Here is a 14,172-nt window from a genome sequence, read left to right as displayed (position 1 = left end):
TAGTCAACACAAGATTGCTTTATTCAGACTTTACAGGCTTATTTTATTTACAGCGTGTCCCGGGCTCCATGGGACATCATTATGTATTTGCTGCCGATCCACAGGACCGCAGGTTTATATTAAGCCCTGTGAGTGTCCTGCACCTTCTGTCAGGAGAATCCACAGATCAACGTGTCGTTCCTCGGCATGCAGCACCACGCGAGGATGGTCAATTAAATGGATGCCTGTTTGTCTTATGATTTCACATGCCCGCCAAAGAACCATGCCCACTCAGCCCATTACACAGCTGCTACCCGCCCCCCAAGAACCATTACCAGAAACTAAAGCACCTGCTGCATGCACCTTAGGTGGACGCCCTCGCCGTCTGTGCAGGGGGCACTGAATGGGTGAAGTGGGATCTACATGGGCAGGCTTGAGTCTGTCCACATGAAACAGCTACAATGTCCCCCAATGTCCATAGTATACACAACCCCATCCTTCTTCACCACACGACAATGGCCCTCATATGGTCGTAACGGCATTCGTGGGACCAGTCTGCACACAAAAACAAAATCAGTGTCCAGGAGTGATGGGGGTACATTCTGTTTAGAGGTTCCATGCCAGTGGGTAGGAAAAGGTGATCGCAACACCACGTCGAAGCTGCTGAAGAACGTTCAGATCAGAGTTCGTTGTGAAATGAATGTCCCAAGAAACTGCAAGGACCGTACCATAAACCAACTCTTCGGACAATGCAGACATGTCTTCCTTTGGAGCCGGGCGCACTCCAATAGAACCCATGGCAACTCATCGACCTAATTTAGACCGGTGAATCGGGCCTTCAGTTGCCGGTGGAAACGTTCCACAAGGCCGTTGGACTGTGGGTGAATTGTGTTCTGCGGACTGAAGTAATTGTGGGTCGGGAAACCAAATCTAGCCATCCAATTGATGATGAATGTTCTTTCTTTTCTTTTTCAATCTTTTTATTATTATTATAATTTATAAACACATACAGTTCAAAGAGATATAAAAAATACATAGTAAGTAATGAATTAATACAGAGATATTAAACAATAATATTACAGAATAAAAATATATCATAAAAAAAAAATTAGATCAGTTTAGGGTGTGAAGATGATGAATTTTCTGGCCCTTGTCTCAGTGTCACTGGATGGCAATGGGATGGCCTCTGGCCAGCACGTGAAACGTTCTATGACTGTTAGAATCTATCTCATGTTTTGAGATACTGGCAATGGTCCGAGCAGGTTCACTTGCACGTGTTACAACAACCTGTGTACCGCCAGGAAAGGTTGAAGAGGTGCCTTAGTGTGGCACTAAATTTTGACAGTCTGGCAGGAGGTACATGTGCAGACACATTGCGCAATGCCTTTTTTCAGACCATGCCATAAATATTTATTTGACATGAGCTTGACAGATGTTCTGATGGACGGATGAGACAAGCTGTGTATCTGGTCAAAAAGGCATTGCCTCCAAGATGGCGGAATCGCTGGTCTAGTGTAGCCCAAAGACATGTCACAAAGTAAGGTTGGCAGCCCAGTTGTGCTGCCACCTGCTGTATGTCCAGGTTAGTCATGGCCGTACTGTATGCCTGAACTTCGGGGTCCATTGCCTGGACACTGGCTAATTCCGGAATATCAATGTCACCCTGAATATGATATACAGTCAGTCTGATCAGCATATTCGTGACGCCATTGTTTTTACCAGAAATATAGTGCACATCCATGGTAAATTCTAAATTGTATGACAGTGACCCTGCTGTCTTGCCGACCATGGATCCGTTATTTTGATGAAGGCAAAAACGAGTGGCTGGTGGTCTGTGAACACAGTGAAATACTGACCCTCCAAAACAAATCGGAAGTGCCGTGTCGCTTAATACAATGCACTGTATTTCATCTCCAATGGCTATAGATGTCAGCTAAAGAACGCGAGGGGTTGGCAATGGCCATCAACGTACTGCTCAACAACCACACCCAGGGCCGTACTCGAGGCATCAGAACTAAATGTCAAGGAAGTGTCGGGGTTAGGATGGGGGAGTGTTGCTGCATTGACTAAAGCGTCTTGAGCATCACAAATTCAACCTGTGTTGTCCAGGGAACATCCCTGTGCTTTGTGATGAGGATCGGAAACCGTGGACAAAGAATGTCAGCAGCTGCTGGAATGAACCGGAGATGGAAGTTTCTCCTGCCCAAGAATTTCTGCAGGCCCTGATCCGTTGTAGGTGTTGGAAAAGCAGGGACTGCCTTTACCTTGCTGGATAAGGGAAAGACACCATTGGCTGTGATCTTGTGTCCCAGGAAGCTGATGGTGGATTTGCCAAATTGACATTTGCTAGGGTTGATGGGAAGACCAAATTCCCCCAGCCCTTGGAACAGGCGGAGTAAATGCAGTTGGTGATATCCTGACTGGCCATGAGGACATTATCCAAGTAGATGTCAGGGAACTCTAAATCTCTGCCCAAAGTGCCTATCAGCTGCTGGCAGGTTTGAACGGCATTCTTCAACCCAAGTGGCATCCTATGAAATTCAAAAAGCCTGCGCAGTTTTTCAGGTGGAAGAGGACGAGTCCTGGTGTAACTCGGCAGGCCTGAAGTGTCTCTGTAATGGGACACACCCTGGGCCATTTAGGAGGGATTGGAATTTGGGGAGAGAGTACAGGGAAATTCATTGAGGAGAGCAGCATGTGCATCTTTGTGCAGGGTCTGGACCCCGAGATGGGAAACACTCCCTTTGCTGCAGACCAGTGGGTATGTTTGAAAAGTGGTAACATGAACCAATTTCCTCCACCTCACGTCCACTAGAAAGTCATGGGACCTTAAAAAATCTGCACCCATAATGGGCCGTGTAATGGAAGCCAATACACAATTCCAATGGAATGTCACACCTCCTATCCAAATTGTGACTCGTCATGTGCCAAAGCAGGGAATTTTCATCCCATTTGCTGTTTGAAGAGCCAGGTGTTGTTATTTACGTGGTTCTTATTTCAAAATAGGTTGGGTGGGAGCAAACGGACCTCAGCACTCGTGTCTACAAGAAACTTGTGCTTACCAGTGTCGTCTTGAAGACACAATGGGCCCGTACTTGTGCCAGATGCCGAGGCCATTAATGGTAGCCGGGTTTTTCATTTCCTACCTTTTTTCTGTAATAGGTACATGCAGGACACATTTATGGGCCTTTATCCCCATTGGCGATGGTAAAAACAGCATTCTTGCCGCCCGTCAGTGTGTTCATCCTTCTTTGACTGAACTGCAGATACAGGAGGCTCATAGGACACGGGATATAGATCTGCTGCAAAAACAGTCTGGACGTGAGCAGACTCTTGCATTGGAGTATGATGGAGTCTATCAGCCTCCCGCGCTACATGGAAATCCATGTTAATGATTGGTATTGCGACATGACCTGGGAGTTTGGACAGGAATAGAGTCTCAAAAAGTATACAATGAGAATGACCATCTGCTAATGCAACCATCTCATTCATTAGATCAGATAGATTCCTCTCACCCGAGCCCTCCATATTTAAAAGCCGCAAGCTGCGCTCATGTCTAATCAATTCCAGTGTGTCCAGGAGAAATTGGCTAAACCTGGTGTACTGGTTTTCCGCCAGGGGATTGGCAACAAATTCTCTTACTTGAGATGCTGTAGCAGCATCCAATGCACCTACTATGTACCAGAATGTCATGTCCTCTGCCATTATGCCACAACACAAAACTAGGTTTCAGCCTGATTAAGTCATACGCAAGGTTGATGGGTCCAGAAAGGAGGCAAGTGAAGACCTAACATCGATTGGGAAACAGAGTCAGTGAGAGGTCAGGATGGTTTAGAGTTTAGATAACGTGTTCAGGACTGCTTTTTGCAGCAGTATGTGGAGATGCCCAGGTGATGAGGTCAGTGTTCGATCTGTGGGAAGGGAATGAAATGGGGCAGGTGGCAGAGGTGAGCGTTCGGGAGAACTTCAGATCCAGTGATCATGGGTCCTTTAGATTAACTTAATTATGGAAGGGGATAGGTCGAGTTCAAAGATGAAGATCTTCGAGTGGGGGAAGGCCAGATTTGAAGAAATGAGAAGAGATTTGCAGAGAGTTGTGTGGGCTGATTCTTTAGCCGAAAATGATCTAGAATAAAATTGGAGGGTATTTAAAAGTGAGATTTTGAGAGTAAGGCATCTTTATGTTACAGATCGGCCGAAAGGCAAGACTCAAAATTCAAGGAAGCCGTGGTTTTCTAGAAATATTAGGAACGGTTCATGATAAGGGGGAGGCCCATGCTAAATACAAGAAGCAAAAGATTGATCCTTACTTAGATTGCAGAAAGAACCTCAAGAGGGAAATTAGAAAGGCAAAAAGATGGTATGAGGTGTCAATAGCTAATAAGGTGAACGTGAATCCTGAGGGTTTTTACAGATACATGAACAGTAAAAGGAGGTTGAAGGATAGAGTAGGTCCACTGGAAAATGGTAACGGTGGACGATGTGTATGTGAGGAGCTGTATGAGATGGGGGAGATATTGAACAATTTTTTTTCTCTTTTGTATTCACGAGGGAAAGGGACACTGGACTACATGAGATAAATGAGATGAATGCTTTAGTTATGGAAAGGATAAGGATCATTAAAGAGAGGGTTTTGGATCTTCCAGGGTCAATGGAGGTGGATAAGTCTCCTGGTCCTGATGGTACTTTTCTCAGGACGTTAAAGGAGGTCAGGGAGCAAATAGCCGGGGCTCTGACGGTGATTTTACAAAGATCACAGGAATAAGGTGTGGTGTTGTGGGATTGGAGAGTTGCAAATGTAGTTCCGCTGTTTTAAAAAGAGCACAAGGTGTAGGCCAAGTAATTATCAGCAAATAAGTTTGAGTTTGGTGGTGGCAAAAGTTATGGAGGGTACTCTTCGAGATAGTATGTACAAATATCTGGATAGGCAGGGATGGATCACGGGCACCCAGCATGGGTTTGTGAAGGGAAAATCATGTTCGATGAATCTTGTTGAATTTTTTGAAGAGGTGATGAGAAAAGTAGATCAGGTGACAAGATCTATTTGAATTTTAGTAAGGCTTTTGATAATGTTCTGCATGTAAAGTTAGTTAGGAAGGTTAAGTCACTAGGGATTAATAGATAGTGAGATGGGTACAGAGGTGGCTGTGAAACAGACAGCAGAGAGTCATGGTGGACAATTGTCTTGTCAGGATACAAGCCTGTGACTAGCGGGGTGCCTCAGGGATCGGTGCTGAGTCCCCTGTTGTTTATCATTTATATTCATGATTTGGATGAGGGGGTGGTTAACTGGGTGAGAAAATATGCAGAAGATACGAAAATAGTGAGGAAGGTTTTCTTGGATTACAGGACTTGGTTTGTTTGGAATAGTCGACTGAAAGATGCCAGATGGAATTTAATTTTGACAAGTGTGAGGTGCTGCATTCCGGAAAAAATAATCAAAATATGACCTATGCAGTTAAGGGAAGGGCGTCGAGGAATGAAGAGGAACAGGGATCTTGGAGTTATGGTACTGAGTTCCTTGAAGGTGAATTCCCATGTTGACAGGGTAGTTAAGAAGGCATATGGCATGCTGGCCTTCATAAATCATAGCATCGACTAGAGTATAGCTGTTTAAGGCATTGGTGAGGCCAGGTTTGGAGAATTGTGTTCAGTTCTGATCTCCATTTATTGGAAGGATATAGATAAGGTGGAGAGGGTGCAGAGAAGATTTACAAAAATGTTGCCTGACTTACAACATCAAGAGCATAGAGAAAGATTAAGGAGATTGCGACTTTATTCATTAGAATGTAGACGGTTGAAGGGGGTTATGATAGAGGTATTTAACATTTTGAAGGGAATAGATAGACTAGATATGAGTAGAGTCTTTCCCCTGAGGGCAGGGGAGGTTGGAACAAGAGGGCATGAGTTAAGGGTAAGGGGTAAAGCTTTAGGAGAAATGTTGGAGAATGCTTCTTCACTCAGAGAGTGGTGGCAAAATGGAATGATCTTCCAGAAGAGATAATTGCAGCAGTGTCCATTCTGTCACTTAAGAGAAGGATGGATGTGTACATGTATATGAGGGGGTTGGAGGGATATGGGCGGAGTGTGGGAGGGGGGAAACTAGTGGAGTTGTTCATGTGAACTGGCACGGACTCGAAGGGCCGATATGGCCTGCTACCGTGCTGTAAACCGTCATATGGGTATAGTGTGCCAGGCTCCACGGGAAAAGGTGGGACATCATTAAGAGTTTGCTGCCAGCACGTTTAAATTAAGCCATGTGAGTATCCCGCGCTTTCTGGCCCATGCATCAAGGACTTCTCGAAGAGGCGGAGTCTCAAGAAAACAACCTCTATCCTCAAGGACCCTCACCACCTAGGCCAGGCCTTTTTCACACTGCTATCACCAGGGAAACAGATCCAGGAGCCTGAAGATAACACCCAATGGTACAAACACAGCTTCTCCCCCTCTGCGATCAGATTTCCAAATGGACAAGGAACCACAGTCACTCTCACTTACTCTTCATTTTGCACAAATTGATTTCTTTTTTAAAAATGTAATTTAGAACAATATTTGCACCTGCTTTGTTGCCACAATATGACAAATTTTGAGACATGTTCATCAAAATAAATTTTTAATTCTGAACACTGCGCGTACATCAGAAAACAATTTCAAAAGATGAATTAACAATTTCCATGCACCCTCCACTTTTACGTCTATTTTTCTAAATTCACTCCATGATCGAGACATCTCAACTTAACCCAACCCACATTTCTTCTCCCATTCAAAGCACTCAGTAATACATCAAGGCAATAAAATAAAAACTCAATGCTGGAAATACTCAGCAGGTTATCTACTGGAAAAATAATCGGAGTTAAAACCTTCAGGTCGATAACCTTTCACTGGGATTCAGAAAGATGATCTAACAAACCTGATTCTCTTTGCTAAGAAAAAGAAGAGGAGAAATAACAAACTGACTACGTGGGATGAAAAGCCCGAGCAGCAGAAATGGCAGTGGTGCTGGATGAGTGGAGTCGACTCGTTGATCAGCACATCTGTCTGGATGGAGGGGGAAAGGATAAGCAAGACAAACATGATGCCGTCACTGTGAGGTTCAATACGACAGCTGCAGAGAATCTGAAATGAAGGTATGGTGAAAATACTTGTTTTTGGATCAATACTTGTTTTTGGATCAATTTTGGATCAAAATTTGACCTGACAAAAGAAAACAAAATTGCTTTGCTCTGCCAGAACTCTCTAGATCAAGGGGCACAATAAAATAGTCCAGAAGCCAACATTATGAAATTGAACAGCCAAGTTATAGAAATCGGCACCAAGAGATAAAACACAGTTACATAATTCCATGAAAGTGGTGTCACAGGAAGACAAGGTTCTAAAGACAGCTTTTGTCATCTTGGCCTTCATTAATTAACAAAAAGAAAATAGGAGTTGGGAAGTTATGGTGAGGTTGAATAAGATGTTGGTCAGGCCAAATTTGGAGTATTGTGTGCAGTTCTGGTCACCTAGCTACAGGAAGGGTATTAGTAAGATTGAAAGAGTGCAGAGAAGATTTACTTAGACACTGCCAAGTCTTCAGGAGTTGAGCTGCAGGGAAAGGTTGAACAGGTTGGGACTTTATTCCTTGGAGAGTCGAAAAAGAGTAAGAGATTGCTTAAAGTGGCATATGAATGGGAAAAAAGGCTGAGAAAGACTGCAGTCGACCCAATTGTGAAGGAAATATTTTGCCTGAGAAAAACTGTCAATGGTCCATTTCCTCTGGAGTTTTGAAACCACGCACAGAACATATCAATGACGTACAATTAAAACAGAGGTTTTCAAACTTTTTCTTTCCAATCACATTCCACCTCAAGTAATCCCTTACTAACAGAGCACTTCTGGCACAGGGATTAAGTAGAATATGATCCGGGGGGTGGGAGTGGGGTGTTGAGGAGGAGTTTGAAAATCACTGCTCTGGATGAAAAGGTTTCTCCATCTCCGTTTTAAGCAGACATCCTTTTATTATGAGGTTGTGCCCACTGGTCCTAAACTCTTCCACTCTATCCAGTCCTTTCACTATTCATCAGATTTCAATGAGGTCATCATTCTAAACTCAAGTGAGTACAGGCCCAGAGCCTTCAAATGCTCCTCAAACATTATTCCGCTCATCCCCAGGATCATTCTTGTAAACCACCTCTGGGCCATCACATCCTCTCTTAGAAATGGGGCCTAAAATTGCTCACAACACTTACGAGATCAGGACAACCAGAAGGTGGTCACGTGAGGGAAGACAGCTGCAGGGCTGCCTAGAGTCCGTGGATTGGATGGTGTTCAAGGAGTCAACTGAGAGGGGGGAGGGAGGGTGGTTGTGGCAAGATGGCGTAGGAAAAAGACATGAGAAGACATCTTTCCCTGACTGAACTGTTCAATACTCGAACTGTAGTGACTTCTTTGACTTTATCAATGTTTTGAACAGTAATTTACAACAGTAGGATTCTGGAAATGAAGAAAGGGAAAAAACAGTGTTGGGCACGACCAGGTGGCCCAAAAATCACAGAGACAAAGGCCCAATAATCACGGAGACAAAGACTGAGGGGAACGATAGGCTTTATTAAACACAACAGTGCAGGCACCTGGGTCCAAGTGAGGGAAGTGAAGGGATGGAAGATGTGGCTCGACCTTCATGGCCTGGGTCACAGGGGAGGAGTCCAGGAGAGGATGACATCAGGGGGTGGGGGGGGGATCAGCCCATGCCTGTACTGGTCAGTACATACAACACCATATCAAAACAAGCAACTTAGAAAAAACCTAGTTTTTCAACCTGTGAAAAGTGCAGAAGAAGCAAGGCCAACCTCCCAGAAGGAACCTCGGGATCAGTTAGACATGGATCTGAAGCCTCAACATGTCAGTCAGGACCAGCTGGAATAAACGTCTGCATTTTCTGCAAATCTGGAGATGCAAGATAGTGCCGAGATCTTTGGCCGGGCCAGAAGGAGTGCAAGCATGGAATTCGACACCAGCCGGGCTTGACGAAGGAGAGTGTGGGGGGGCGGGGTGAGTGCCCGAATGCGAGCACGTTTCTGGGAAGGGGACTGCCTGTATGCAGCGGAGCATCTGGAGATGTTCTCACTTTCAGGAAATTCTGGATCCGATCTACAGTCCGGCTGCCAGGTATGATGTGGAAGAGAAGAGGTGGAGGAGGACAACTTAGAGGTTCAAGAAGAAGAAGAGCAAGAATTACTACTTGCTGCAGTTGGACTCAATGAAGGGAGGCCTAAGGCTTGAAGAACATCTCCTTCTCCAATGAAAGCTGTTGTTTCACCACAGACACCTTCCCCAGACTTCAAGGCACCTGTAACAGGGATGGAAGTCAACCTCATGCCTATAGAACTGATCCAACCAAATGAAAAGATGATGTCTTCTGTGAACTAAGGTTTTGAAACTTTAAATGATCAATTTGCTGTTATGGAGGAAATAAATGGCTGGTATGTGTGAAGAAATTACATTTAGTCAAGTTGATATTAATAAGAGCTTAACAGCAGTAGACACTGAACAAGTTCAATTTAAGAGAATAGAAGTTTTTATTGACTGTGAGGACCATTATGCGGAGAGAATGGATCATATTGAGGATTTATTTCAAGGCTGGGATGTCCAGAAGAGAGATTTGTTATAAACATTGATTCGTTGGAAAATCAAAGTTGTCGTAATAACATTAAGAGAGTTGGTCTGCCGGAAGATATTGAAGGTTCATATCCTGTAAAATTATTTTTGGAAATGGATTCCAGAGATATTGGGAGTTGAATTTTTTTAGATCGGGCTCAGAGGGCTTTAAGGAGAAAACCTTTTCCAGGTCAAATGCCAAGAGCGGTTCTTTTAAGATGTTTGCAATATCAGGATAGAGAAATGAATTTGCGGCTTGTGGTTCAGAACGCTCGCCTTGATCAAAGCCCTACGATGTATCAAGGAAATAGGGTTTTATTTTATGCTGATTGAAGTCAGGAGATTATTAAGTGATGGAAAGAGTTTAATCTGGTCAAAGCAGTGCTGTGGAAGAAAGGGTATAAGTTTACTTTCGGTATTTAAGGTGATTTATGGGCCAGATCAGTCTCAATGTTTTGAGAGTCCTTATGGTGCATTAACTTTTGCGAATTCCTTCCCTGATTTGAAGGAATCGATGGGGAAAATGCCTGAGGTCAAGATTGGGAAGGGAACGGGGAAAAGAATTGGAATCAGAATCGGTGATTGATGTTGAAGATCAAGCTCAAGCTCAATGTGGGTGTTATCACTGGGATGACTGATGGGTTTTAATAATCGGTTGGGGGGTGATGGTAGTCTCTGCTACTTCTAAAGTCATCTGCCACTTGTGGAATTAACTGCACCTGGTTCACAGAGGGGGGGTCTGACTCTTGTACTCTTGTTTTTATAGTGTTTTCTTATTGTTTCAAAGGTGGGGGGGGATGTTGGGATTTTTTTATATATATAGTTGTAATTGCTGTGAGAAGTGTCAATCTCAGGAGGAAATTAAGTTATGGCTCATTTAAATTTTGTGATCTTTAATGTTAAACAACTTAATAATCCGATTGAAAGGAAGGAAATATTAAAGAAAATGAAGGTTGATCTTGCTTTTTTGCAACAAACTCATTTGTCTGAGAAAGAACATATGACATTGAAAAGAGATTGGGTCGGACATGTTTTTCATCTTCATTTAATTCGAAAGCTCGAGGTGTTGCTACTTTGGTTCATAAGAAGGTACCGTTTCAGTTGGAATCATTCTCTGCCACGTCATTTTCTTGAAGACAATCAAGATAACTAACCTGTTCATGGAGCACTGTGCCTGGACTCAGATTCACAAACTCATCTGGCAAGGTCAGCATACAGCCATAGACAAGCTCTACCACTAAACATCCAAGATCTGCCCTAACAGCAGTAGGCATGCAAAGGAGAACCATGGCCAAATGTTCGCTCCATGGAGATGCATCACCACCTGCTTTCGATTATCAATGGAAACGCTCAAAGAAGCTGTTCGCCTGAAATGCTCAGCGGTAATTCAGGTTGTGCCAAGAGGATCAGTGAGAGCTCGGACCTATACCGACTCGAACTGAGACCTTCGATCTGTTGTAATAGTGCCCAGAACACCAAAAGATGGAATCCACAAAAGCACAGGCATTTGTCTCTGCAGAGATGCCAATGTTAGGAATTTCATCCTGCCACCTGGTAGTCCAGTCCTCACACGTGAGCAGATTTGTACATTGCCGAGATGGCGGAAGTGGACCTTGCAAGCCACAAGGTGCACGTGCTGGAAATGGGAATCCAAAACAACAAAATCCCCCAGCTTGAATTTCATGTGCCTGGAGACTTTAGGGTGTTGACTCAGCAAGCGAGTCCTTGCCGATATTCCAACATTCTGTTTAACATAAAGCCAGGTAAAATGTTCCTTAACCAGTTTGATTGATGTTCTTCTACCAGGAAGAGATAGATTGTGAAGAGAAAATCTCCTGCCTCATAGCCACCACACAAACGGCCAAGTCCTTCCTGTTGGGGGAAAAACATCACAGACCAACTTTTCACCCGATTCATCCAGCGTCACAACTTGAAGATGGAGACCAGAGTTGATCTGTTTTCACCGGATGAAATCGGGATCAATGTGCCGTGCATGAGCCATGGCACTGAAATCGATGGCAGTAGTTGTATGTAATGTCGTGCCTGAATAGGGCACCAGCCACAGCATCCTCAGATGTGCTGTGTGTCTGATGAAAATTGTAGGATGAAGTCCAAGTGCTGAATCTCTCTGGGCAAGTAGAGATGTGTGCTTCTACTTGCAGTATGCAGAAGAGGCTGGTGGTCTGTACAAATGGTCAAAGATTGACCTTCCAATAAAAAGCTGAAATATCGAATTGGAAATTGGGATTCATGAGAGAATTACAAAGAAATTTATTTCAAAATTGTATCTTCTATTTCAAGAGGAATCTCCAAACCCAGACTTGAATAAATCAAAAGAAAGATGGGAATTGGATTTGGGAACTGAAATTGACCCTTTTTGCTTGTCTGACATTTGTTGGGACAGTAATTAATGTTTTCAATAGATTAGTTAATTACAAATTTATTCATCAATTATATTTAATGCAACATCAATTAATTTATTCCTAATTTTTCAAATTCATGTTTTAGATGTGGCACAGAAATTGGTACATTTATACATTGTCTCTGGAGATGTCTCAAGATGACATCATTTTGGAAAGATGTGACCAAGTTTTTGGAACAAATTATAATAATGTTTATCATTAACACCTGAGCTTTTACTTTTGGGAAATGTATATGATTTGGAAGCCGAATTCAAGTTCTTAAAAAAAAACATTAATTATTTTTATAAATTGCATTGGAAATGGCCTGGAGATGTATAACAATTCCATGGAAATCTGAATCCCATTTTAAAATTGATCGTGGGGAAATGCAAAATTGTATTCCCTTAGCAAAAGTGACTAATAATATTAGAACTGGGTATGTTACATAATTCAAAATATGGAAACCATATTTAAAAATAGGTTTCTATATCTAATGTATTCACTTCTCCACCCCACCACCACTTTTCATTAATCTTAATGGTTGAACCTTATCATGTTGGTCTAATTCTAATATTTTATTAATATCCTGCCTTTCCTTTTGGGAAGGAATAGTTATCACAGGAGCTTTGCACCTAGATCTGTATTTTTTTCTTTTATACTTTTTTCTCTTCTCACTTTTAGGTACAGTACAACATTTATTTTTTATTCTATTTTGATAATTGTATGTATCATTTGGATATGATTCTATTATTATATTGAACTGTATACAAAACTATAAATATTTTTTTTAAATGCTGAAATGTTTCACTGCGAGATAGATAGCTAAGAGTTCTTGCCCAATTGTACTATACTTTGCCTGAGCCGGTGACCGCTTGGCTTAAAAAAAAAATGCCAGAGGTTCTAATTGCCCACACACTCGTTGTTCGAACACTGGTCCCACAGCACTGAAAGATGCATCTGTGGTAAGAGAGCAAGGCCTTGGGCATTTGATGTACAAGCTTAGTAGCATTTGTAAGAACAGTGTTCACATCATGGAAAGCTCACACAGCATCATCTCCCAAAGTTAATGTCTTTTTGAAGCAGACATCATATCCTTTGAGTCGTTCAGCAAGAGGTAATAGAGATGCTGCGGTATTCACCAGGGAACAACAATAAAATTCCTCGTACCTAAAAACCATCACAACTGGCCAAACGTTCCTAACGCGGGGAGGAAATTATCAAATTCCATGCACTTTCCATTCATCAGGCAAAATACCATGTTGCATAACTCTAGGTCCCAAAAATACAAGATCAGAAGCACCAGAAACACTTTCCTGGGATTGATCACGATGCCACATTCCTCAAGCCTTGGAAACAATGAGATAAGGTGGCTCTTGTGCTCCTCTTCATCCACACTTACAACCAGAATCTCCTCGATCAACACAAGCACCAAAAAAACCCAAGGCCAGTGAATTCGTGGTCCATGAACCACTGGAATGTCTGAGCTGCGTTCCATAGACCGAATGGTATTCTCAGAAACTCAAACATGCCGAACGGGAGCATCACTGCTGTCTTTGTGACATCCAAAGACTCAAATGGAATCTAATAGTAAGCATGTACTAGATCTATTTTGACAAATGCATATTTGACGTGGAGGTTGGCTGAGAAGTCTTGTAAATTTGAAATATTGTATCAGTCAGGCATGGTGGAATTGTTCAGGGCATAATTATCTCTGCAAGGCCGCCAATCCCTAGTTTTTTTCAGAACCATTTACAACCTTGAAGCCCAGCAGCTATCAGATCTGTGGGCTACACCCAATTCTTGCCATTCCAATTTTACGATTTTAAGATAATCCGGGGTTTTTACAAGCCTGCGTCTTATGGACCCTGCCTTTAAATGATGGCTTATTGCATGTCTGCACACCATTATGATGGGGTCACGAGGTGAGGAAAACACTTGAGCAAGGCTTGGAAAGGGCAGGAGCCAGGTTGAAGGCTTGTCAAGCAGCAGATGGCATTGGAAGGACAACAAATGCAGCTCACTTGCATTCAAGAGCTGCAGTCCACACAACAGCATTTTTTTCCAAATACATCACTGAAAAATGTGACAAGAAAAGGAATTTCCACATTTACAACTGAAAACCCACCCAAAACGATTGTGAAGCTGAAATGAAATG

Source organism: Narcine bancroftii, unplaced genomic scaffold (genome assembly GCF_036971445.1).
Source record: "Narcine bancroftii isolate sNarBan1 unplaced genomic scaffold, sNarBan1.hap1 Scaffold_142, whole genome shotgun sequence".
In the NCBI taxonomy this organism is placed as follows: domain Eukaryota; kingdom Metazoa; phylum Chordata; class Chondrichthyes; order Torpediniformes; family Narcinidae; genus Narcine; species Narcine bancroftii.
This window is presented reverse-complemented; position numbering follows the sequence as displayed.